The sequence below is a fragment of the Theropithecus gelada genome, chromosome 8, assembly GCF_003255815.1.
Source record: "Theropithecus gelada isolate Dixy chromosome 8, Tgel_1.0, whole genome shotgun sequence".
Lineage (NCBI taxonomy): Eukaryota > Metazoa > Chordata > Mammalia > Primates > Cercopithecidae > Theropithecus > Theropithecus gelada.
The window spans coordinates 133,681,284-133,706,992 of record NC_037676.1 but is presented as its reverse complement, the minus strand read 5'-3'; positions in this window follow the sequence as shown (position 1 = coordinate 133,706,992).

Here is a 25,709-nt window from a genome sequence, read left to right as displayed (position 1 = left end):
CAGCACTATTCACAATAGCAAAGACTTGGAATCAACCCAAATGTCCATCAGTGACAGATTGGATTAAGAAAATGTGGCACATATACACCATGGAATACTATGCAGCCATAAAAAAGGATGAGTTTGCGTCCTTTGTAGGGACATGGATGCAGCTGGAAACCATCATTCTTAGCAAACTATCACAAGAACAGAAAACCAAACACCGCATGTTCTCACTCATAGGTGGGAACTGAACAATGAGATCACTTGGACTCAGGAAGGGGAACATCACACACCGGGGCCTATCATGGGGAGGGGGGAGGGGGGAGGGATTGCATTGGGAGTTATACCTGATGTAAATGACGAGTTGATGGGTGCAGCAGACCAACATGGCACAAGTATACATATGTAACAAACCTGCACGTTATGCACATGTACCCTACAACTTAAAGTATAATAATAATAAATAAATTTAAAAAAAAAAAAGAAAAAAGAAAAAAAAATATGAGTTGGACATTAAAACTATTAAGTGCCAACTCTGGTTTCTTTATTTTAATGTGGTAAGAATATATAAAGTGAGATCTGCATGTTGTTATCTGTAGATACAATATTGTGCAGCAAATTTCCGGGACTTATTTATTTTGCATAACTGAAATTTTAGCCTCATTCATTTGTATCTCCCCATTTCCCCTTCCTTATGGATAAATGGATATTAAAATTACAGTCTATACATACCATAGTATATTATTTTACCTTAATTTAAAAAGAAATCCTGCTATAGGCAACATCATGGATGAAACTGGAGAACATTATGTTAAGTGAAATAATCTAGTCTCAGAAGGACAGATATTGCATGAGGTGGCTAAAACCTTCAATTTCATTAAATGCAGAGAGTAGAATGGTGATATTCTTATCTGGAACTCTTATATCAACTTAAGGATTAAATGTTATCTCTGCTTTTCCATAAACTATTAAGGGAAAAGTGAGACTTTGAGAGTGTTTTCAGGTTCATGATCTCCACATTATGCCCAGGCCCACCTTAGACACCTCTGTCTATGTATGATAGTATGAGGCTTGCATAGGCAGGACAGAGAAAAAGAGCAAAGTAAGGAGGCCTAGGCCATCCCTGAGAGTATATAGCACCTGTAACAGCTGCTCCAACACACTGTATAATCTAAAACAAAGAGGAATTGGTCCTTAACATAATTGCCTTGCCTGTCTTCTTAGCTACTGATGAACTAAGGCATGATCTTAAAAAAGAAATTGTTTCAGATCATCGCACGTCAACATTTTGCATCTGTGACAAGATCCAGGATGTTTTGCATCTCAATCCACAACTATTAACCAATGTTCAGGCAGTGCCTGAGCGCACATACAGAACTTGTGATCTGCAGCACTGGCTGAGGATGTTAGTCCACTGGTGTGTATTGGAAAGTTAATTGGGGGTTCTTTAAAGGGAACTGTTGTTTGTTGAATAACTTTTATGTTTGGTCTATGTTTGTACCTTGGATTCTGATAGGTTGATAAATAAACTCTCTTGACCTAATTTATTGCTAGAATCACAGACTCATTGTTAAATTTAGCTCCAAGGTAATATTAAGGATCAAGTAGGTGCCAGACACTGTGCTAGGTGCACTCAGAGGCAAGTAAGCAATTGCCCTTGCATTCTACTGGAATACAGGCCACCATTTTCATGTGTCCTCAGTCCCCCTACCATTGGATAGGAGACCCTCCCACACATTTTCTTCGTATCATATTTTATGATAAGATTTTGTTCCTGTATAATATTCTTAAATACCTTGAGCAAGAAAGTGGGTAAGAAGGGCTCAGGGATAAAAGATAATTTTAGCCTTAGCAGAGATCAGTAAGAAATGACTCAAGAGAATCGTAATGAGAAACAGAATAAGTACTGCATTTGCAGGTATTAAAAATGTTGCAAAAAATAATCTGTACAAAGGAACCTACCTCAGTATAAATATTGAGAAAGTGGGATAGAGAAGGCATCACCAGCATGGTGCACTGGAAGGAAAGGCTAGAATGGTGATCCTGCTTCTGTTGGGGGGAAGGAGAATGGATATCTAGCCAGACTTCTGCTCCTGTGCTCTGAGACTGACTGCACAAGTATGTCAACTGGCAGTACACATGGAAAAAACCACAATTAATGCAGACAGCTTTTATGTATTTGCATTTGACGTTTGGGGAGATTCCTCTGTGTGTTGAGGTTTTCTAATTTTATTCAGACCTTGGTTGAAATGTCATCTCTACAATAAGGACTTTCTTGACCAACCTATTTAAAACAATACCCCCTATACCCAGTCAATCTCTGTTCCTTTTATCCTTTTTACTTTTCATCTTGAAATGTATGACCACCTGACACATTTCTTTTTCTATTTGTTTATTTTTTATTTCCCTCCTCTAGAAAGTAAGTTGTATAAAAGTGAGAACTTCACCATCTTTGGTTCACTGTTCCATTCCCAGTGTCTATAATAGTGCCTCAAAGTGGACTAGCATCTACACTTTTTTGTCATTGGACCTAAATTTTCTTAAGGTTGTGTATCTGATTCATTCAGTCCACTGTTCTCTTTGTGAAAGATTTGGCTTTTTTTCCAAGAGTCTCTAAGGTGGTAGGCCGTTCCCAGCTGTATTGTAAACTGACTTGTAATTTCCACTCTTCAACAGACAGCAGAAGTAAAACGGCTGTTTTTCAGAGACCAACTCAGAACTTACCTGGAACTTTTAGCATTACCCATGCAGCAATGACTTTAACTAAAAGCCCTCACAAGATAGCTAAGTGAGCCTTTCTTGATCATTTGTTTTTCAATAAAGATGCTATATTTTTATTTTTCTCTTTGTAATGTGATCCAATTGTGCATATGGGGAGGGAAGTGAATAAAACTCATGGCCAAGATTTCATCTAACTTGCAAATGAAGACCTAAACGCTAGCAAAAATGCACAGACACATTCAAGTGAGACGCCCAAAGGCTGGTGCTCATAATAACCCAATTAACAGATTTTGAAACTTGTCAACCTGCAGTTCTCAGGTGAAGTGAAGAAACGCATCCTGAAAGTTGTAAGAATGGGAACATTGAGCAAGGCCATGTCAGACTTCACTACTTGAGCAGAAAATATTTCTCCCTAGTTCAAAATAAAATAGCCACAGTACAGACAAAATCAATTGTATGATTTTGAATTCAGCAGCTGCTTTTGAAAATGTTGAATGATTCACAGAAAAATAAAATTTAAAAAATCAGCCACATAGTCTCAACAAATAACAAAGAAGCAATATCTTTCAGGGGGCATTCTCTAAGCATAATAAAATACGTTGCCAGAAGGCAACAGAAAACTATATTTGGAGACATAGAAAATTCCAAAAAAGCATCTGAAAATAAATTTTTGGTACAAGACGAGCAAACAAAAAAGTCTAGTTAAAAAAAAAAACACATATATTTACAAGTAATTAAAAATAAGTTAAATGAAAAAAACATAAAAACTTGTGGAATTAGTTAAGTATAGAGAAAATGTATAACCTAAAAGCATATATTTAAAAAATAAGAAATATTGGCTATGAGTAAGCTAAGCATTGTACAAAAAAAGTTAAATGAAAAAGGGCCAGTTAAATAGGGCCAAAGAGAGTATAAGAAAGAAACTAATAAAACTATGAACAGAAACTAATTATCAAGAAAAGAAACATGAAAGATAATCAACTAAGCCAAAAGCTAGACTTTTAAAAAGGTTATTAAAACAGACATGTTGGCAGTATTGGAAAAGCAAAAAAGGGAGAAATATTAACAACAAATATTAGAAATCAAAATAGGAAAAATGAAGAACAACTACTTGTGTTTCATTAGACCAAGTAATGGAGAATGGGTAACAGTTTGCAAACACTGAGAAAAGCTTCAGAGAAAGAACTTTAAAAGGTGGACCATTGTCTCTTAGAGGTTGAAATGGGTTAGTAATGTCTGAAAAATGAGAAATTGCCGAAAAAGCAAGCTCATCATCAACCAGGGCTCAAGTCCCTCAAGTAGAAAGACTTCTGATTTGACAACCAGAAAATGAAAAAAAAAAAAAAAAAAAAAAAAATTCACCATCTCTTAAACGTATATTATTTAGTCAACAGTTGACCTTTGGCTAAAGTGTCAAGTCTATATCATGTCTTCATGGTGCTGGTGATCTAACGCTGGTCTATAACTCCAGCCTCACCTTGCCCTTGCACCATGTCTCCCATGATTCTCTTCACTTCAGACAGGTGAAACTGACTACAACTCCTTGTCTGATCCAGGCTTTCTCTTGGCTCAGGGCTTTGACAGACACTTTTCATCTATTTGAAAGGTTCTACTTCCTTCTCTGTCTACCTAATACTTCTACATCACTTCCTTCCATCCCTTAAACATCACTTCCTCAAAGAAGTTTTCTCTGAAGTCCAAAATTATGTTAGGGTCCCCTGCTATAGCGACCCACAGTGACCTATACTGATGATTCTGAGCATTCCGATCACAGCCAATATCTGTCCTCCTTGAAGACAGATTATAATATATGAAATACATATGAATATAATACAATGTTTACATATTACATATAATGATATATAATTATATATGTTATGTAGTGTATCATAGTATATAATGATTATACACTGTTATATATTATATATAATACACGTGCTCCTACACTTACTCATTGTATGTTAAACCCATCATAAGTTGAAACCCATAAACCCATAATAAATTGAAAATATCACAAATTGACCAACCTGGGAAACATGGAGAAACCCCATCTCTACTAAAAATACAAAAATTAGCCTGACACAGTGGTGTGCACCTGTGCACCTGCAGCTACTTGGGAGGCTGGGGCAGGAGAATGGCTTGAACCTGAGAGAGGGAGGTTGCAGTGAGCCGAGATTGCACTCCAGCCCAGATGACGAGAGTGAAACCCTGTTTCAAAAATGAAAAGAAAAGAAAAGAGAAAAGAAAAGATCACAAATCTCAAATGCATTCAATATATCTAATCTCCTGAACGTCATAGTTTATCTTATCCTATCTTAAATGTGCTCAGAACACTTACATTAGCCTACAGTTGAGCAAAATCATCTACCACAAAGCTTATTTTATAATAAAGTGTTAAATGCTTATAACGAAGGGATGTAATTTATTGAATACTGTATTGAAAGTGAAAGCAGAATGGTTGTATGAGTACTCAGTGTGGTTTCTACTGAATGCATGTCACTTTCGCACCATTTCGAAATAGAAAAATTGAAAGTTGAACCACTGTACTTTGGAGACATCTTTATCATATTACATGTTATGGTAATATTATATATGTTTATATATGTTAATACATAATATATTGTAATTAATATATTATATTAACATAATTATATATAATTGTGCATAATTAATAGATTTAATTATATTAATTATGATAGCATTAATGATACAGCTAACAATTATACTGATATATTCAATTAATATACAATCTAGCCCTTGGCAGAAAACCTTGCCAAACCTGTTAAATATTCATGGCAAAATTATGAAATTTTTCCCTCCACATTTTTTCATTTCTTAAGTGGGGATAATTGCAGTGCATATCCCATAAGGTTAAATAACTTAATAAATATAAATGCTTTGGAACCATATTTGGCATTTTGTACTAACACAATAAATATTAGCTATTGTGATGATAAGTAATCACACCCTTCTCCTTTATGGAATCTGAAATAATTGAGAAAGAAATGCTGAAGTGTTTTGTACATTTAACTTATTCAAATATACTACATAGAACATACCTTGTGTTTAGCACTCTTCTAAGCACTTTATAAATGTTAATTTACTTCATCTTCATAATGACTCTTTGAAGTAGTTACTATTATTACTACAATTTTATAGATGAGGAAACAGAGACACAGCAAGATTTTTATTGACGTTGTTGTGTTTGTTGTAACTTGCCTGAGGTCACATAGCTAGTCGGTGAAGGAATCACTAGAAACCTCCTGAAGCTTGACTGGGACTCCCCTGAGCATTTGACCACGCCCCTATTGAATTAGTCTAATTTTCCCACTAGGTGGCAGATGAAGAAACTTCATCTGGTGGGTGGAGACTTGGAATCTGCAGAGGGGAACTGAAGATCCTACAGGAGCAGAACCTTTCTCCCAGGCAACACAATCAGGTACATACTCCCTGTCTCCAAGGGCTGAGTGTGTCAGATTGGTGAGAATACAGTGTCAATTCATACTGTTCTGTCCTGCAGGGAGGAATGGGGGTCCTCTCTCCTCACTTCAAGCTTGAGGCATTTGAGTAAGGGCTTCCCTGTATGGGAAGCAGTACTTGCTTCTCGAGGAGGCTTCCCTGCACTCACTCAGGACGTGCTGGAAATGTTTTATTTCCACAAAGTGGCAGATTCTAGGAATCTCTTGTTTAGGGAGGATTGGTGGTGAGTCACTGCAGATAACTACAGGGAGAGGCAAAACTGCTGTCTTGAATCAGAAAGCAATCAAAGTAACAAGATCTAACATGTATTGAGCAAATGCTACATTATCTGTAACCATCACAATCGCCCTGTGTGGTGGATGTCTTTATGCCTATTTTACAGATAAGATAATTTGGAGTCACAGAGAGTCAGTTGTTTCCCCAAAGTCACGTGGCACATAGATGACAGTGACAGAATTTGAACCAAGATAGGTCTGAATGCAAAACCAACCCTCTTAACACCTGGCCTAGATGCTAGACAAGGTCTTAAGCTGATTATTACACACATCTCCCAGTGCCCGACAGTGGGAAGGAGCCGTGACCTCCTAGAGGGATGGGACAGGTCTTACTAATGTTGGTGGCCCCAAGCCTATCACAGTGCTTACCATATGATAGGTGCTCCCCACAAGTGGGTCCCCTGACATTTGGACCCCACATTCCCACAGTTCAGCTTGGAGATTCTGACTATTTGGGAAGGCTACAGGTGGCGTAATTAAATGCACAGGATGTGCAATGAGCAGATTATGGTCCAACCCCTAGGACCTCCCCTTACGTTTTCCTTACCTGGTAGATGGCCACGTCTCCTGGGTGTGCCGTGAGAATTTCCTGAGCACGGGTAAGTGAAATTCCCACTGCAAAATGCACGCCCAAATAAGTCATGCCTATTCATCATTACTACTACTACTGCTACTACTACTGGGACCCCAGTGTCTTCTCTTGTAATATGATATGTTTGCACAAATAGGCTTTAAGGCATCCTTCAACTTTCAGTTTCTAGGATCGCAGGACCCTGCTTATTTACTGAGCAGGACCTCTCCAACTCTCAGAGACTTTAGTAATTCGTTTGAAATTGACTACTGACCAAAGCTTTACACCAGATTTTTTCTTCTATTTTAAAAAATCCTTACATTTGAAGTTTAGAGTTGTCTGTTACAAGGTTCCAACAGTTAACCTAACCTGTACTGGAGCCTAATATGGCTAATGACTGTTTTGTGTATGTAATAGCAATTTTATTCCTTTCTGTCATGACTTCCATTGCCCCTCTCCTTGGAATAATGTCCCCAAACTCAAACATACACGTTTGCATTCTTTCATGATTAGATCAATGCCATATTTTTTAATGTCCTCCTAGTATTTTTATCTGCACTATCCATAGCACTCCATATCATTTATGATGGTTACTTACAGCTATGTCCTAAACTTATATTCTAAATGAAAGACAGTTGAGGTAGAAGTTATGTCCTATACATTCTTTTCCTCTTTGTGTAACGTCTTGCACTCAGTAATTATAGAGTAATATTTTTGGAATGAAGAAAAAAAAAGGGGAAGGAAGACAAAAAGAATTTGGTAGTATTAATTTTCTATTAATAAACTAATAATTGGGTAGTGTTTTAATCCACTGCATTTGTGGTGATTGTTGCACAGATTACCACAAATGCAGTGGATCAAAATATTACCCAATTATTAGTTTACAGTTCTGTTGTTCAGAAGTCCACCACAGAATGACGAGGTCATCTTCACGAACCTGAAATCAAGGTATCAAAAGGCTGAGTTCTCATCTGGATGCATTGGGGAAAAGTCTGCTTCCAAGCTTCTTTTGTTTGATGGCAAAATTCAGCTCCTTGTGCTTATAGGACTTGAGGTCACTGCTTTCCTGCTAGGTGTAAGCTGGGGGCTACTTTCAGCAACTAGAGGCCACCCACATTCCTCTGCATGTAGTCCCCTCCATTTTCCATCTTCAAGCTAGAGTCAATAGGTCTAAATCTCTGATTTTGTCTCTGACCTCTAGACCCAGATTTAAAGGACTTCTGTCATTAGGTCAGATTCACCCAGCTAATCTGCATATCTTAAGGTCAACCAATTTGAGACCTTAAATGTGTCTTCAAAATCCCTTTACAATAGCACCCACATCAGTATTTGCTTATATAATTGGGAGATGTGTGTACATCAAGAAGTCAAGGATTTGGGAAACAAAATATCTGCTTGATATACTGATCAGTTACTTTGTTGAACTAAATTATTTTGGACTTTTATTAGTAGGAGAACATTTATGAGTAAAAAGTCTGGGATCCACGTACATAGTTTACATCTTGGCCTGCTGAACTATGATAATGTAATAAAATGGAAATGCTTCTAGGTTTGGAGTCACTGGATCCTATTAGGATCCTGTTTTACCACTTACACCATCTGACTTCCACTCAGGTCTCTTAAATGTTGAATGAAGATATTTCAATTAACTCATGGAATTGCTGGGCCATTAACTTCATTTAAGAGCTTCCCAGCAACTAAGATTAGGTGTGTCTGGCAGCTTTTATTTAGGTTCAGACACAGATCTTCTGGCCTCACTTGTCTCTAGGGCCCTTGCCACTTGTTCCACATCATGCACTTCTTTGGGCACAGGATCCACACATGCTCTCAGCTCTTATACTCTGTGGGTTTCAAATAGACACTGCATCATCCGCCTCATCTCACAGGCTGACCTGGCCCACCTGTGGCTACTGCCCCCTGCTCTGTAGTTCCATGGCATGACTTGAATCAGCTTCACCCAGAGGGTGACCCTTTGGGCTTCCTCAGAATCTGCTGAAGGGGGCAGGTAATAATCTGGAAGTGCAAAAGTATTAATTCCTCTGGGATGAAATTTGGCCAATAGCAGTCAGGTGGAGATAATCTGAAAATTTTCCTATCTCTCCCATTTCCTGAAAACAAGACTGCTCCAATGAGCAGCAGCCTCATATTCTCTGAGTTTGTCTCAGAAGAATAGTAAGCAGCTTATTAGTAATATGTATCCAGCTGTACTATGGTGTAAACAAGCAGGCTAAAAACAAACAACTGATGTTTAATAGGTGCGAAGCAATCAATTTTGTTGCATTTTAAAACTACCTGGGTACTGGACCCCATGGCTTAGAAGGCCTCTCTCTGGCTCTTCTCTTGCTACTTTTTGCCCATGTAATATGTTTTCAGTGACAATGGATTTGCCCACCTGAGTTGCACCCTAGTTGAAATTTCTGCATGTGACACTCTCTTCCTCTTTCTTTATTTTTCCCTATATCTCAACCCATATTTGCATACAAATTATTCATAAATACATTTGTCTATATTCACTATCAGATATGAAACTCTCTGAGTTCATGACTGCTCTTTTGTGTATGTAGTTTGTTACACATGTAATATTTCATATACATTCTCCCAACAAACTTGAAAGGACATGCAGTTTTTATCTCTATTTCGTAAGTGAGAAAACTGAGGAACAGTGTACTAAAGACATTAACTCTCAAGATTCCATAGCTAGGCAATAGTGCAGTGAGGATTTTTAACCACTGTATTGTGCAAAAGCAGCATCATAGAGGGTCATGTAAGTCATAGGAGGGAAAAAGATAACTGGGAAGGTTCATAAAGTAGGAATTTACCCAATCTTGGACTAAGCCTGAGAAGCCCCAACATTATATAGATGAGTTAGGATAAAGTGGTTGCAGAGGTCACTGAGAAAGAATGGCCTCAGAGGCAGGAGGAAAACCAAGTATTTGTGTCACCGATGTCAAGGGAAGACTGTGTTTCCTTTAGTTTTCTCTGAACTGATTTCATGTGTTCTCGTTGTCATTTCTATGGATGATATTAGGTTCTGCTTCCACAAATGATCCAAGAAAGGTCCATAGTCATTATCACTGGAAATCAGTGGCCTCCTCTCCACTCACCTTGGCCTGATCTGCAATCAGACCCATGCATACCCTACAAGGGTTCCCTTCTCTGTAGATTTTCAAAGGATAAATAAATAAATCAGAGAGCTGATTTTCACAAGTCGTATGTACCTATGCATTCATTTCCTAGGGCTGCCATAACAAAACAAAACAAAACAAAAAACACAAGACACAAACTGAGTGACCCAAATGACAGGAATTTATTCTGGAGGTTAGAAGTCTGAGAGCAAGGTGTCTTCAGGGCCACGTTCCCTCTGAAGTTTCAAAGAAAGACTCTATCCCAGGCCTTTCTCTTACATTCTGGTAGTTCCTTGGCTTATGGCACCATAACTCTTATGTTTACACATCATTCTTTCCATGTATGTGTTTTTCTCCAAATGTCCCCTTTTTATAAGAACACTAGTTGTATTGGATTAGGGGACCATGCTACTTTCGCATGACCGTGTCTTAACTAATTACATTTGCAATGACATCATTTTGAAATAAGGTCACATTCTGAGGTAATTGTAGTTAAAACTTCAACATATATTTTTTTTGTAGGGGGACACAATTCAACCCATAGCCGCATATACACTCTTTCTGTTTTGGCATCCTTGTTTCCTTCTGATCACTGATGTCAGCCTTGGAAGCCATATGATATCACAGCTAAGCTGATGGGCTCTGGGTTCTGTTTGCTATTTACCAGCAGTGTGATTTGGAGCAAGCTACTTTGTCTCTCTGTTCTCAGCTTCCTTATTTGTAAACTTGGAATAACAATGGCTCCTATTCTTCTGAGTTGTCATGAGGAGCCAAAGAATTAGAATGCATGGAGCACTTATCAGGGCACCTGGAATCTAGTGTGTACTAGATACATTTACTTGTTTATTACTATAAATCTATGACCTTGCATTTGGTGGAGTTTGAATTTATAAAGCAGGTTTCCATATCTAACATCATCTGATCAACATAGAACCTTGTAGATTATGCCAGAATTTGGATCTTCACTTCCAAGACATGAAGATGTAGAGGTACAGAAGAATGAGTCACTCATTACACAAGTAGGTAATGCAAAATAGAATTAGAACTCAAGGGATGGGATTTCCAGGCCTGTTGTCTTTAATCCACGCCAGACTGCATGGCTGATAAGATTAAATTCAAATACAAAGATGTGATTTTCAAAAATCTTTCAATTGACCATGACATGAAGAAAATGCTTAAGTATGGTCAAACTTTATGCAGAGAGAATACCATGACAGTATTATGATTTGTAGATGTGTGCCATCTCAATTTTAATTTGGAAATCCAATTTGCTGTTTCAGGTTCTGTGGCAGTTCTACTATATTTGTCTCTAATGTGTTATTCCCGAACTCTTTAGAAGGGGAATGATTGAAAATCATGTAGATTGCTCAGGCCTTCTGAAAATTATGGGAGGAAAGAGTGATGGCATTATGTTAGCCTCTGAAAATCACCCAGAAATGAAATGACTCTTTATTTTAAAACTTTTCTAAGGCTTTCAACATGGACCACATGAGTAACTAATTTTCAAATTGCTTTGCATTTACAAGTAGAACTCCTGTGGTGTCCAAGGAATCCAATTACGGCTGGGAAGTCATATACTAGTATGGGAACCTATTCTGATCAAAATGAGATTTTACTAAGTTCGCTGAAGATTAAGATTGAATAATGCTGAAGTGTGAAATCCTCAGTTATGCATTCAGCTCCAAAGAAAGAGGTGCCTTTTTACCAGATATTTGTGATTTTTCTCACCCTAGAAATATTGATTACGAACTCTCTCAGATTTTTTGAAAATGCCATTCTAAACACGGATAAACAAGGCAGAATAAAAGGTGATGTAGGGCAGTGGAGGAGAATGACTGACCCAGGAAACCTGGCTTTAGTCCTTGCTCTGCTTCTCTTTTATTACCATCTAACTCTGATCATAAAACTCCACCTCTCCGTGCCTCAGTTCCCTTCTCTGTTAATGGCATCATAGCACTATTAGATCATCAACAGTTCCTTAGCTTCACGATTGAATTGTTCTGTAGTTCTTGGCATGAAATAGTAATATTATTACTCAGGGCTTTTCCATATGGGATTTCTTAATCAATACAAATTAAACAACAAACATACAAAAAGCCTAACATACCACTTTCAGCTTTTGCTTTTTCAAAGTAAAGTTACTTTTTAAAATACTTTCATCTAAAAAATCCCATAATTATATTACATATATAATTATAAAAGAAACAACAGTTTAGGATCAAAACTAAACAATCAGGAAAGATCATCTCTAATATAGAAAAGACCACTAACAAATTTGTAGTAACTATGGGGCATGCACATTTATACACATACACACCCACAATGGTTCAGTTTCTTTTTGCTTGGTCTAATGAGAATTTTATTATGCACTAGGATTTGTAAACCTTTGAGAGTAAAATGAATATAAGTAAAATTGACAAAAATGTATTAGAAAGTTCAAATTGTGATAATATTTCGGAAAAATGTTGACAACAAATTTGTTTTGTACACACAAGAAAAGAACAAAATACATGGGGAGGAGTAAATTAGACGAACAGTTCAACATTCTGGGTGTCTATAGTATAGAACACAAAGTAACACCTGGATATACGTGAAATTTTAATTATAGAAAAGTTATAATTTTAGAAAATTTTGGAAGGAAATCAACCAGGAAGGAAAGACATGCAGATGCAAACTGAAACAACAAGTCTATGATGCTCAGTCCTTGATATGGTTTGGCTATGTCCCCACGCAAATCTTGAATCGTAGCTTCCATAATTCCCATGTCACGAGACAGACTCAGTGGGAGGTAACTGAACTATGAGGGCAGGTCATTCCTATGCTGTTCTTGTGATAGTGAATAAGTCTCACATGATCTGATGGTTTTATAAACGAAGTTCCCCTGCACATGCTCTCTCTTGCCTGCCACCATGTCAGATGTACCTTTCCTCTTCCTTTGTCTTCCACTATGATTGTGAGGCCTCCCCAGCCATGTGGAACTGTGATTCCATTAAGCGTCTTTCCTTTATAAACCACCCAGTCTTGGCTATGTCTTTATTAGCAGTGTGAGAACACATTAATACAGTCTGCATTCTTCCAATATGATCTTTTATTTGTCAGCAAGACTGGGCTAAAAAATGCCCAGATTGCTGGTAAAAAACTATTTTTTGGTATGTCTGTGAAAGTGTTTCCAGAAGAAATTAGCATTTGAACTTGTATTCTGAGTAAAGAAGTTTTCCTTCAGCAATGTGGGTGGATGTCATCCAATAAGTTGAGGCTCTGAATAGGATAAAATGGCAGTGGAAGGGCAAATTTGCTGTCTTTACTTGAGCTGGGACATCCATTTTCTTCTGTTCTGGGACATCAGCACTCCTGGTTCTCAGGCCTTTGGACTCAGACTGGGACTTATGCAAGCAGGCATTTGGGCTTGAATTGGAACACACCACTGGCTTTCCAGGACCTCTAGTTTGTATATGACAGATTATGGGACTTCTCAGTATCCATAATTGCATGAGCAAATTCCTCCTAATAACTTTCTTTGTATATGTCTACACATGTTCTATGGGTTCTGTTTCTCTGGAGAACCCTAATAATACATCTGGATATACAAGGAGGTAACTGCACACATTGAATTTGGGGAAAATGGAGTGAAACAGAAAACAATGGAAGGGGAAGTTCTTTTTTCTCTATCTGTTTTTTCTTGCAGAGATATATAAGTCCAAGTGTGTTTGAAAACTTCTGGAGATGTTCCAATTTGTGGCTTCTCCTGCTAATTCCAGTTAAGATGAGCATATTTAGTAAAGCTTGTACTTGTAAATCTTCATTGCCTCATTTCTCCTGACAATCAATTGCCATCACTGCCTGAAGGAAAAGGCAGAAGTCCACACTTCTGATGCTAAGTTTGAGCTAGAGCTCTTCAGGACACCAAAAGGAAAATGGCTTTCTTTCTCAAGTATGGATTGAATGTTGATGTCCACGATGTGTTTATTTGCCTCAAGTATGGTTTGGATGATGATGTCCAGATAGAGAAATAGAACTGGGAGTCAGTAGGAAGAAAATGTCATACCTCATTCAAGAAGCAACTTTTTTTTTTTTTTTTGCCTTCTTTATTTAGTCAACATCATTTACTTGGCCATTACTGCATGCTGGACATCATTTCAGACACTGTGGATACAGCAATAAATAAATCTGTGAATAGGTGTGAGCACAGATTAATTTACAATTAAAATACAGGGTGAAAAGTTGTCATACTGGAAAGGAAACTGACCTGGGCAATGTACAATCTTTACTGTATTTTTGCCTGTGATGGTAGTAGTGGAATGGAGGGGTGTTCCAGACAGAGGGAAGACTGTATATAGTTCCTGATGCTCAAGTGTGCATGGCATATTCCAAGAATGGCAAGCACTGCAGCCTGGCAGGTGCATTAGATATCATTCTATTAGTGGAAGGAGAGAGAGCGTCTAGGAATACTGAGTTTGTAAAACAAGAGATGGCATTTTGCATGAGTTGCTAGGATGGGGTGGTTTAGGAACAGGACAAGTGGATTTCCTGAAAAGTTACTGTACCTTCTGCTACAGGGTCCTCAATATTCACCAGCATAGAACCTTCCTTTCATGTGCTGTTGGAACACCTATTCTTTTGTGCTCCCATTTTGCCAATTCTGAGGCATGCAGAGACAGATTCCTCCCAGGAGGGCCAGCTCCACTTCTGAGCTGTGCCCTTCCATTCTAAATGTGGTGGAGGTGTTTTGTGGTTCTCCATTATTCCCTTTTAAAGTTCCTGGTAAGTTCTAAACCACAAGTAATTTTCTCTTTCGTTTTGTATTCATTTTCATTTTTTTGTATTCATTTTGTTTTTCTCATCAGCGAGATAGAATCCATAATATAAACAGTTCTCAGCACACTTACATCTATGAGAGTTTGAGCAAGGCTTTAACATATTACATCCCATCTCCACTGAACCCTGAAAATTCACCTGAAAAATGTACAGAAATAGAAGCCTCCTTACCATTGAACTCTTCAATATGAGTTTAAGAGCCTAGGGATGGTCTTCAGAACCATTCCTCCTGCCTCCTGCTTCCCTTTCTCAGCAGACAGGCATCACCACCATGAAGAGTACACAAGTATTAAAATTCAATGTGGAATTTTACGAAGGCTTAGTATGGAAATTCTCTTGTACTTGTTCGAATCAAGGTCTTTGATCACAGGATCTGGATTTGTTTTGCTACTTTATATTTCAATTCAATGTATAAATCATTTTTATAACATCCCTGATGGGTAGTCTTGCCTTAATTGAACACCTTTACAAATGATAAGCTCATGACTTCAAAAAGCAGCTTGTTCCCCATAAAGTTAGCGCTAATTAATAAAAACTATACTAAAATCTGCTTTCTGATAACTTTCATCCTAGCTCTTCATGAAGCAACACTAAGAAAATCTCTTTCCCCTTCCACATAGTATCACTTTTATATATTTGAAATTAACCATGAAGAAGGCGGACAGTCATACTTGGGAGGTTAAAGAGATGTACAGGACACACAAAATGTTCAAACAATCAGAACAGCCAATACCATTATGTTTAAGAAGAGGCAACTTTTTGAAATGTTTACAGTAGAATTCTATAATTATGTACTAAAGCTCTAATGAAGTATATAGGAATCCTTATTTCTACATTAAATGATTTCAGAATGCTACTCTTTTTGAATTGGTCCATCTGTTTCTTTCCCTGTTTGGAATTTCTCTGTTTCCTTATTTTAGTGTGCTTCTTTGGGGGCAATTAATTCATTTGTTTCACTTTCTTTAATCTATTAAAGAAATAGTGACCTATTTGCAGAATAAGCAAATAAGAGTCAGTAGGCTCAGAGTGATGCTGGCCAATAGAATAGGAAAGGCAGCTGGTGATGAGCTGCACCTCTGAACTTTTAAAAGCTAGTTTTCAATTCCAACGTCTTATTAATTATGCTCTGTCATCACTCACATGACCTTTATTTCATTAAATGTAATTATGTTTAAAGCAATGTCTTCAATGAAATGGGAAGTTGCAAATGCTTTGAGAGTCGCAGAGGCCCTGTTTCAGCAATTAGGTCAAGTAATTGTCCCTCTTGAAGGATTCTGAGTGCCTTTTGGTAGTTTTTTAAATTCCCCCTGCTTGTTTACTGCCTGTACTATCTTATGAGCTCACTATGCGTAGTGTGAAATTTCTAAATATCCCATTGAGTCTGACTCTGTGCCAATCACTTCCTGTTTTAATGCATGAAGAATATCATCTAGTTAAAGTATTATACTTGGTTTTACTTACTGGGGGACTAGGAACTCCTTTGAGAATATCACGCAAATAGTAAACCCTTTCTTTCTCCAGAAAAGCTGCTTTTTGTATTGCTATCTATAGGTCCAAAGATCTCTGAGACCCAGTCACGACATTCTTAACACCTGTGGATTCCAATGAACTATCCTGATTTAAAAGAATCCTTTGTTCCTCATATCAGCAATCTGGTTCCATGCTGGAAAGGACCATTTTGCTGATACCTGGTTCGCCCAAATGGCCTGAGGCCTCTCTCCCAGCTCTGATCAGGCGTCTTCCCCAGGGATATCCCTCCAGCTGCTATGTGAGGTCCTGCTCCTAGTGCCCATATTCCTGGAATCAAGAATTCAGGCTGATTCTCAGAATATTTCAAGTATATTTGGGTGTGTGGAACTTCTGTGCCAGACCTTCCAGAATAACATATCTATCATAAATAGAGTAACACTAGCTCCTGACGCCTTTAATGCTGTTCTCCACAAGAACAAATTCTGCCATAATGAGGATACTTTCTGTCTTGGTTCAGCCACCTCAAACAGGGTGAGCTAAAATTCTTACTTTGCACAGGAGAAGGAAGAGATGAAAGTGAGAGTAAAGTCAGGCAATCAATAGCAGAGAAAATGCAAGAAAGGACAAATAAGATCTTCACATCCCTAATACCTCCAATAACCCCCTGGTGGTTCATGTCTCTCTGGATTGGATCAATCTCCTGGTCTCCTGCCAGGAGATTTTTGGAATAAGATTTTTTTTTGTTCTTCAAGCCCCAGTGGGTCACCGAACCATAATCACAGTAATCCCCATCAAGAGTCAAACTGAAGTAGACACATCCTGTTGGCCCCAAACTAAATAGAAACACAGAAAGAATTGTAGAGCACAGAAGGCCATGCAGAACTCCTAACTAGCTGTCTGCACAGGCTTGCCTCGATCCTTGTTTTAACGTCTCCATAATACAACCATATGTTAAGTTTAAATTTTGATATCTGTATTTTGCCTTGTGATGGGGTTTCCTTATATTAATACTACCAGTGAATCCCCCTTTGACCATGATGATCCCATGGTATTTACAAGACTCTTGACTAGTTCATCCGTTCATTTCAGATTTCACTATCCTCATTTGTTGGTCTAAAATCTAGATGAAAAAGCTGAGACTTTGAAGCTTTGAAGGTTGTCCAAGGCGACAGAGTCAGGTAGTAGCAAATCTGTGATTTGAACAGAGATTGGTCTTTTTTCCAAACTCCAAAACCCACTGATCTTTTCTATTCTCAAAATTACGGGCATTTCCCCAGCTACAATTTTTTGGTTTTTGTTTTATTTTGTTTTTAAGGCAAGAAATAACCCTCTCTCTGAGTCTTCGGTCCCGGCCCTATAGTATATACTCAATAAACATTGCTTGAACTAAATTTGAGTTTTAAAATTAGAGCATCAGCTTCTTAAATGGGCTGCAGGCAAAAGCCTCACACCTGGAAATAGCAGTTACATACACTTTATTTCTCTCCTTTAATAAATGCTCAGAGAGTTTCCTTCCCAGGGTCTCTAGGAGACTGATCTCAGGAAAAGTCTAGAGCACAGTCACTTTTACAAGAGCTCTGCAGCCTTCAAAATCCTGGAAAAACTGTACAGGGCTAAATTTTGCCATTGAAGGAGGTAATCTTGAGCTCTGAGGGATTAATTACTTATGCAAAAGCAAAAGAGCCAGTTTAATAGGATAATTGCCAATGAAAGAAAATTAAATAGAATCAAAAGAAAAATTGACGCCACAATATTCTTTTGCCTGCTGGAGGAACAAAGCTAATTGTTTTTCATCTGAAGTTCCCTTTTGGATGTTTCCTCCCAGCTAATTTTTCATGTTATTTGTATTGCACTGAAGATTCTCATTTTAACTTGTAGGAAGTGAGGATTCTTTAATTCTAGTTTTTGGAGTTGATTTCTTTAACCTGAGTACAGTGCTTTGGGTTGTAAAAGCTGACATCAGAAGTTATAAGATCAAATAAAGGGACTATATGAATGTTGGTAATGAGCTCAACTCCTTTGTAATGAACCAGTTTGATAGTGCTGCCAGAAACCTTTGTAATCGTAGTTTTATTAAGGGAAATTGTATTTAGAACAAGGAAGGCATAAATCAGTCCTACTCTGCATCAGCCATTTTGCACTTAAAACCATAATTAGTTACAAACAGCCAGCATTTTGAGAAACACTAGCAAATTGGAATGGCTCCCCAGGACAAATAGGTGACAGTTGGTGCACTGTTTCAAAAGAGAAAATTATAATACCCAGGGTTAGCGTGGTTGTAGGGGGAAAGTCCTTCTTACGCACTGTTGAAATGAAAATTGACTGCTACAGTATTTCTGGATGTGTCTTGGAAGCACACAAAAGAACTTTAAAAACTATATGTGCTGATGTGCTGTGACACAACTCTCACACTCCTAGAAATTTATTCAAAAAAGAACAAGCACAGCAAAGATAGCATTGCAAAATTGCTGGGTTTTATTTTTTTCATTTTGAGCTATTGGAAATTCAATAAATTCTTAAAATGGCGATTAAATACATTATAGTGTTCACAAGGGTATAATATGTAGCCATAAAATGAAATTTTAAATTGCTATTTACTGATACAGGAAGTTTATAATATAGAGTGTATTGTATAAACTTGAACGAATATTTGTTTAGAAATTATCCTATGTATGCACATAAGCATAAGAAAAAGTGTGGGAGATTATATCATATATTAATATTGGTTATATATAAAATTGTTTTCTCCAAAATTTATTTTCTATGATTTCTATAGTTTTATTTCTATGAGTTTTTAAACTATAAAATAAAAATTAAAGAATATCTAAAATTCAGGGATGATTTAGCTGGGTTAATAATTGATACTGCAAATATGCTGCTCTTGAAAAATGAAATAAATGAATAGAATAAATGTACATTTGGGCCACATATGAGAAAAATCTATACAACAATGGAATGAGTGACTGTAGGAGTAGCAGGTACTCTAGATAGAAGTATAAGTGGTTGCTAGATAATTATTTATTATGTAAATGCTAACTAAATATATTTTGAGTGAGTGAATAACTAATAATATTTTTGTATATTTGGAACCAACACAGAGATTCTATATGAGAAAATAACATAATAAAATCAAATAATCTATTTCTTGAACAATATTCAACAGGCACAGGCAACCAAAACAAAAATGGACACTTGGGATCACATCAAGTTAAAAAGCTTCTGCACAGCAAAGCTGTGAATCAACAAAGTGGAGAGACAATCCACAGAATGGGAGAAAATATTTGCCACTCACCCATCTGACAAGGGATTAATAACCAAAATATATAAGGAGCTCAAATGACCTTGCAGAAAAAATCTAATAATCTGATTAAAAAACAGACAAAAGGTCAGAATAGACGTTTCTCAAAAGACGCAAACAGTTATATGAAAAGGTGCTCAACATCACTGATCATGAAATGCAAATCCAATCCACAATATCATCTTACACCAATGAAAGTGGCTTTTGTCCAAAAGACAGGCAATAATGAATGCTGGCAAGCATGCAAAGAAAGGGGAACCCTCAAACAGTGTTGGTGGGAATGCACCTTCGTACAACTATGGAGAACAGTTCGGAGGTTTCTCAGAAAAACTAAAAATAGAGCTACTCTATGATCCAGCAATCCCACTACTCAGTATAAACCCAAAAGACAGGAAATCAGTATATTGAAGATCTATCTGCACTCTTTGTTGCAGCACTGTTCACAATAGCTAAGATTTGGAAGCAACCTAAGTGTCCATCAACAGATGACTAGATAGAGAAAATATAATATATATACACAATGGAGTACTATTTAGCCATTAAAAAGAATGAAATCTGTCATTTACAACAACAGGGATGGAACTGGAGCTCATTATGCTCACTGAAATAGTCTGGCACAGAAATACAAACATCACATGATCTCACTTATTTGTGTGATGTAAAAATCAAAACAATTGAACTTGTGGACATAGAGAGTAGAAGGATGATTACCAGAGGCTGAAAAGTGTAGTGGGGGAATGGGGAGAGGTGGGGATGGTTAATGAGTATAAAAAAATAGAAAGAATGAATAAGACCTACTATTTGATAGCACAACAGGGTGACTACAGTCAATAACTTAATTGTACCTTTTTAGATAATGAAAGGAGTGTAATTGGATTGTTTGTAACACAGAGGATAAAGGCTGAGGAGATGCATAGCCCATTCTCCATGGCATGAGTATTTCACATTGCAGGCCTACATCAAAACATCTCATGTGCCCCATAAATACATATGCATATGATGTAGAACAAAAATTACAAATTAAAAAAATTAGAAATCAAATAATCTTGTGTAGCCTGCTCGCTGACGAGAATATGTACTTCTTATTCCAAGCAAAAATAGAATATTGACTCTGCATCTCAGAAGTTATATAAGACTTTGCTTGGTGTTGGTGGAAATATTTTTTATAGATGTAATTTAAATTTTTAAAATATTTTCCCTAGATCTGTAGAAAATCTAGATGAATTAGAACAGGGCACTCAACAGTTCAAAGAATAATTTCTGTTTCTGTTAATCAGTTAACAAATTAGAGAATATTAATGTGAAAAGTCTTTTTCTACCCTGAAACTGTAGTTTATTCAGCTCATTAAATAGACAGTGTGGTGCAGTAAGCTCCAGGAGCAGAGACACTCTGTCTTGTTCACACTCTATGCCAGTTGTAAGTGTGGAGAGTAACACGTGGTAGGTAGTCAGTAAAATTATGTTGAGTGAATAAAATGGATTTGAATGAAGCTTAGAAATCAATTTTTGGGCAGATAACTTTTTATGCTTCCATTTATTTATTGGTAAAAGAATGATAATATTATCTTTCTGTAGGGCTACTTGGAGAATTCAACATAATATATACAACTGTCATATTGCAGTGCCTAACACTCAGTAAAAGGTGCTTGTTATTATTATAATATTGTTGCTATTTTGTTATTATTATTTTCCCATTTGATCTAGGCAAAATAACATGTACTCTTTTCTCTTTACTAACCTCAACTGCCAATGGGCTTTTGACTTTGTGTAATAAGGGACTCCAAACCACTGAGTTTATGAAAGTCACTATAGGTACAAGCTATTAATATGTTGGGCATCAATATATAAGTGGCAATGGCTGTGGTTAAAATTGTTTTGCCAAAAGTAACATGTTCTTGTTTTCTCCACAAATCCAAATTCTACTCATTCTTTCTTGTGCTTCAGTCTTTTTCTCGTAAAGCCTTTCCTCCTTTCAATGCTTCTGCCTACTGTGCTGTATTTCCCTTCATGCAATAGATCCCTTTCTTTGAGAAAGGGTCTAGGTATCTGACCAGATGTATTAGTCCATGGATGAGCATGTGATACAAGTTGAGCCAATCGCAGTTATCTTGACTGATTTGAAAAAAGTTTCTCCTTTTATTCAACATGCTAAACTGAACTTATTTATGTCTGCAGTTGCTTTAGGTGATGTTCTCTTCCAGGCATTGGAGGAAAGCCCACATCTAGGAAAGAGGGGACTATAACCGAGACAGGAAACTTTGAAAAAATTGGTTCCTAGATCTGGCCTCCCAGTAGCATCACCCTTGTATTTCACTGGTTTTCATATGCTTAAAATAGAGTGAGTTTGATTTCTGTCTTGCAACCAAGTGAGTCTGTTACAAATTTAACTGTAACCTAAATTCAATTTGCCACTGAACTTTGATGGACTCATTGATGAATTTTCAACCAGAAACAATCTTCTTTCTGATCGTCCATTGTGCCAGGGTCTATGTTTCGAGGAAAAAAAAACAACTTCCACTTACAGAGTGCCAAATAATGCGCTCAGCTTTGTGTTCAGTATGCTACATCTAGCATCTCAATTACTCTCCCAGTAATCCTATGAGGTAGATGCTATGATCACTCTGATTTTTATACACGAGAAGAATTGGCTCCAAGAAGCTAACTGGGCTGACTAGGTGGAAGATTAGCTCTACACTCCACTTTCTGGAGATTATAGCACTACTACATTATTTCCAGATTTGGTAAGCTTGGCCCAAAGGAGGGCTGAAGATATTGTTATTAAGACTAATGCCTGGGCAGCTCTTCAGTGATCCACCGGTTATTAATCTCAAGCCTGGTTCAAATAAACCAGAAATTATTATAATACGGATACCAGGCAGTGAACATCTGATATATATTAAGACTTCATATGCATTAGCTGTAGTCCTTATAAAATTCCATAGAGAAAAGATGACAAATAAGTCCATGTCTGGTATGGATTCTGGTCTGGTTATGGCCACCTGGAGCATGTTTTAAAAAGAAATATTGGGCTTCAATTGGGCTCAGTTAAAAAAATTATATGCCTGTGATGTAAACCAACAGCAGAAAATGGAAGAAGGCACATGGTAAATTCTCTACTGCTTCTTCAGGATTATCTTAATTATTCTCATCTGGTAGATGAATTAACTGAGGTTTGAGAAGTTAACTAACTTGTCCATGGTCATGCTGTTAGGAAACTGCGATTTGAACCTGGCATTATCTGAATCCAAACCCCCTACTCTTTCTATTTTCTGTGATTCTCTCTCACTGTGGCAACTTATGCTGTTAGTTCTTTAGTGACATTAGACTGAAATAAAAGGTAAGTCTTCAGTTTTGTTTCCAAGGATCTATTGTGACACTCAGTGTAGATGGTAATTGACATAAAATGTAAATACGTGAAGATGGTCTGAAGATTTAATTGTTCCCATATACCTGAAAGCCATGTGTGCATTTCAGCCTAGTATTGAAAATTACATACCCATAAGTGAGATATATTTGCTAGTAGACAGTGATTTATGTCATAAATTAGATGCATGTAAAGAAGGTAAAATAGCAGTTTATACAAAGAAAATCATGTCTTTTATCCATCAATTTATTCATTTATTCATTCCTCATGAATGCATTCATCAAACAATAATACTATCCCACAGGCACTGGACTGATTTAGGAACACAGATTTGTAGGGAGTTAAATCTTGTCTTCACAGAGTTTAAAACCATGTGAGAGATTACTGAGGTATACCATAATATGTTGAATTTAACCATAACTCTGTGACCCTAGATAAAAGTGACAAATAAATCCACACCCCCACCCCTTTGTGTTTCACGGATGACCTTCTGCAAGGCACTATCCTCTCCATATGGTTTGAATAAGGTTCACCGATGCTCCCTTATTTACTTGTGACAAACCCTATCATGGTCATGGTTTATTGGGAATATCATGAAATAAATTTTATTATGATGATATGTGATGAATAAGGATTTAGCACAAAGGGCAAAACCTTGACAAGTATGTAAGAATTTCTTAACAATGTCTCCCTTATAGAGTTATTAAGTTGTGAGAGAAATGAAATTAAGTGGAGATTATGGAAATTTGGCTTATAAAATAAGCGTGCATGCAGCTATTTCTAAATTGTACTTGGGCCACAATGTTGCTTAACTAGTTTTAATGCTGGATACCACGTGCCAAGATATTTCTTTTAGAATTCTGTTGGTTGTGATGCAGGCATACACCAAATTTGGGCTTAGCCCAAAAGCGTTCTTGGCTTCATTCAGGAAAGAATTTAAGGGTAACTGAGCAGTGAAAATAAGCAAGTTTATTAGAGTAACAGTGTACAGCAAAATGTCTGCTCCATAGGCAGAGCAGCCTGAAGGAGCAGCAGCCACTACATGGATTGCTGGCTGGCTATCGTTATAACCACTCTTGATTATATGCTAATTAAAGGAAGGGTTATTCAGAATTTTCTAGAAAAGCAGCAGGGCGTTCCTGGAACCATATGGGGTAACTTCTGGGTTGTTGCCATGGCGTTTGTAAACTCTCATGGTACTAGTGGGAGTGTCTTTAATAATGATCAATGAGGGCGGCTGGGTGTAGTGGCTCATGCCTGTAATCCCAGCACTTTGGGATGCTGAGGCGGGCAGATCACGAGGTCAGATCGAGACCATCGTGGCTAACAAGGTGAAACCCCATCTCTACTAAAAATAAGAAAGTTAGTCCGGCGTGGTGGCGGGCGCCTGTAGTCTCAGCTACTAGGGAGGCTGAAGCAGAATGCTAAATAAAATTCAAGAGAGAAATTGGAAATTGATAAATAGGTAATAAAATAGAGCTGTGAGTGTGGATGAGATAGCATAAAAAGTACACAGAGTGAAAAAGGGAGAGGGCCTGGAACAGAAGCCCAAGATCACTTTATGTAAAGAGTAGACATTGGAATAACAGCCAGCAAAGTCTACTGAATAGAGCACATTTGTGATATGCAAAGGCACAAAACTAGAACTAAGAAAAGAGACATTTCAAGTAGGAAGAGAGGAGCGAACCTCTTGAGAGTTTGAGAATTCAGGTAAGAGGAGGACTGAAAAGCACTTGTTATCCCTAACTACCAGAGACTACAGATAACCTAGGTAAGGGCATTTCAAGGCAGCATGAAGGAGGAGGCCAAATTAAAATGAATTCAGAATAATAATGTCAGATGATACAGTCGACGTAGACAATTCTCTCAAGAAGTTGATCCTGCAGAAAAGGGGATAAAGAATTTGCTGAAGGGAGTTGCTGGAGGTTGTTCGCCCCATCCCTTTTTTCCTCGTTTAACAAAAGGAGATTTTCAGATGTTTAAATGCTGTTGGCAAAAGCCAGTTTATAAGGGGAAAGAGGGATAATGGAGCGTGTCCCTAGCAGTGGGAGGGTAAGAACCGTGATGCACAAGTGCAATGATCACCCTTAGAGGAAAGAAAAGACTTGCGTTCCTCCATATAGAAATGGGGGATTTGGAAAGAATGTGCTACTGTAGGGCAGCGCAGAAGGTTTGGTGCCATGGAAGAAATGAGACAATTGAATTAGGGAAGGACAGTGGCTGAGGGATAATGCTGATGGCACAGGAAAGACTATACACCATGATTTCTAGAGGCACCAGTCTGAAAGGTCGTATAGTTTTCCTGTAATCATTCAGTATCCTAGGTGGAGAGAACAAGAACATAGATTCCTTCTCTGCCCAGTGAAGTTAAATAATTAAGCCAGTATCACACAGTGAGTTACTTCCATACATTTATTCCTCTGGGTGTGGATATCCAGTTTTCCCAACACCATTTATTGAAGAGACTGTCCTTTCCCCACATGTGTTCTCATATTCTTTAACAAATATTTATCACACATTATGAGTCAGGCGAAGTATTTTAAGCACTTGTGAACAAATAGACTTTTTAGTCTATTAAAGTTTCAGTTATGGAGCTTACATTTTAGTG